Source organism: Orycteropus afer, unplaced genomic scaffold (assembly GCF_000298275.1).
Source record: "Orycteropus afer afer isolate SDZICR_OR568_19922 unplaced genomic scaffold, OryAfe1.0 scaffold00511, whole genome shotgun sequence".
NCBI classification, from domain to species: Eukaryota; Metazoa; Chordata; class Mammalia; order Tubulidentata; family Orycteropodidae; genus Orycteropus; species Orycteropus afer.
The window spans coordinates 824,357-827,089 of NW_006922098.1; positions in this window are offsets into that span (position 1 = coordinate 824,357).

A 2,733-nucleotide genomic window follows, 5' to 3' on the forward strand; every position below is an offset into this window, starting at 1 on the left:
GCCATCCTAGCTTCTAAAAAGTGTTCTGGTTGTACTTCTCCAAGACTGATTTATTATTTCTTTTGGCTGTAAATAATGTCCTACACCAACACTACATTTCAAATGCATCAATTGTTTTCTGTCTTCTTTTTCCATTATCCAACTTCCATATGCATAATAGGTGATTGAAAAGACTATGCATGACTTGAGTCACAGATATTTTAATCACTAAAGTAGTATCTTTGCTTTTTAAAGAGGTCTTTTTTTAAGAAAATCAACTAAGAGACTGTATTGGTCCTCTAGGGCCAATGTAACAGAAAATACTACAAGGAGTAGCTTTGACAAACAGGGATTCATTCTCTTACAGTTCAGGAGTCTAGAAGCCCAAGTTCAAAGTGACACCTCTAGGGACTGGGTGAAGGCCCCTTGACCTTGGACTTTAGCTCCACCTCTTGCTCCCAGCCTACTGAAACTGGGGCTTCTCAACTTATGCAGTTGCTGGCTACTGAGGCAGACAAGACAAGGCCAACAAGAAAAATGGCACAGTCTGAAGATTATGAAACAACATGGCAGGCCACTAGTTAAACAGTCCCAAGATCAGCAGACCACATGGCAGGCTACTGAATGAAGACTTGGCTACATGCAATGTCCAAGCATGCCCAAAAGGCCAGTAACCTTTCTCAAAGCTGTCTTCTTATATACCAAAAGCAGACCACATCCTTAAGGCAGCTACTTAGATGCTCCAGTAGATTCCACTATGGATTTGATTACTAGTCGCATGGGGAATAACTACATCCAGCTGCCTATCCACTCAAAGCCAGGCACATCCAAGTTGACACATAACCTTACCTGTCACAATTACACCACTTGTCAACTTGACATACATACAGATCTCCTTCACTGGGCAACTCCAGTCTCCTAGTTCATCTGAGAAGTGACCTTAACCCCTTGGTCTGCCAGGCCCTATTCCTTTGCATCTTGGGCATGGTAACTCTGCCTTCTCACTTTTGGGCAGCAGATATGCCCTCATCACTCTGGACCTCATGGATGGCAGACCCACATTCCAGAACCAAGTTGGTGAAGATCTGACTCTGAAACAGAGGAGGCTGTGGTGGTTCTACCCACAGAGGCCATTGTCCTACCCTTCCAGGCTGCAGCAGCTCTTCTTCCCATTTCCTTGGTCTCTCAGTTTCTGCCAATTAATGCCCTAAGGCAACATACTCCTCCAGGAATCTTCCTACCCAAAAGCACAAAGCTTTTTTGTTCCATGGGCTGGTAAGCCTATCACCGTGTCATGCTGGTCTCTCTTCTTTGCTGCTGACACCTTCTACCAGTGTCTCTCTGTCAAGATCTCAGTACAGGGATCTCAGGTCAAAGACGCCCTCCAGACCTATTTCCACATTTTACGTATCTGGCAGAGCAGCACCCCACTACTAGTACCAAATTCTGTATTTGTCCTCTAGTTCTTCTCTAACAGAAAATACTGCAAGAAGGTGGCTTTGACAAACAGGGATTTATTCTATTATCGTTTAGGAATATAGAAGTCCTAATTCAAAGTGCCAGCCCTAGGGAGCTGGGCAAAGTCTCCTCAACCTTGGGTTCAGTTCTGCCTCTTGCTCTCAACCCACTAAAGCTGGAGGCTTCTCAACTTGGACACCTGCTGGCTGCTGAGGCTGACAAACCTTTGACAAATAAAATGCCGTAGTCCCAAGATTAGCAGACAACATGGCAGGCTACTAAACGAAGACTTGGCTACATGCAGGGTCCGAGTATGACAAAAAGCTCAGAGACCTTTCTCAAAGCTATCTTCTTATATAGTGGAAGCAGACCACATCCTTAAGGCAGCTACTCAGCTGCTTTACTAGATTCCACCATGAAGTTGATTACCAGTCTCAGCATGGGGAATAATTACATCCAGCTGCCCAGCCACTTAAAACCAGGTCCAGCCAAGTTGACACATAACCTTAACTATCACAGAGACTATGATAAAATCTAGGCATGAAATACTCTCATATTCTCATAAAATGTTGCCTCACCACCATCGATTTGGATGTTATTCATTCTCAAATTTAGCTCCAATATCACCTGAATTCCTTTAGCACAAGGACTAGTTTTTATCTCTAGAATTTGGCACAGCTCCTACTAGCGTGGTGCTCAGTAATATCTCTGGAATTAATTAATAAATGATTGAATGACATGATACAATTCTGAGCTTATTATAACTCCGAATACTCAGATTTGGTGAGGCATTGTGTAAAGTTCCTTACATGAATTATATAATTTTATCTTCATAGAAAAGTTGTTGTTGTTGTTTGCCATCAAGTCGGATCCGACTCATAGCGACCCCTCCTTGGGTTTCTGAAGCAGTATCGCTACAGAAGTAGATTGCCCCAACTTCCTTCAGGGGAGTGGCTTGTGGGTTTGAACCACCAGCCTTCTGTTTAGCCTTAGGCACTACGCTATCAGAACTCCTCATAGAAAAGTAGATACCATTATTATCTCTATTTCACATATAAAGAAACTGAAAAACCCTATTAAAGTAATGGACAAAGCATTACAGATTTAATAATACACTATGTGTATAGAGTGCTTTGGGAGCTCTGGTAGCATAGTGGCTAAGGCACTTGCCTGCTAACCAGACGGCTGGCGGTTCAAACCTACCAGCCACACCTCGGAAGGAAGGTTGGGCAATCCTACTTCCGTAGTGATACTGCCTCGGAAACCCAAGGAGGGGTCGCTATGAGTCGGGTTTGA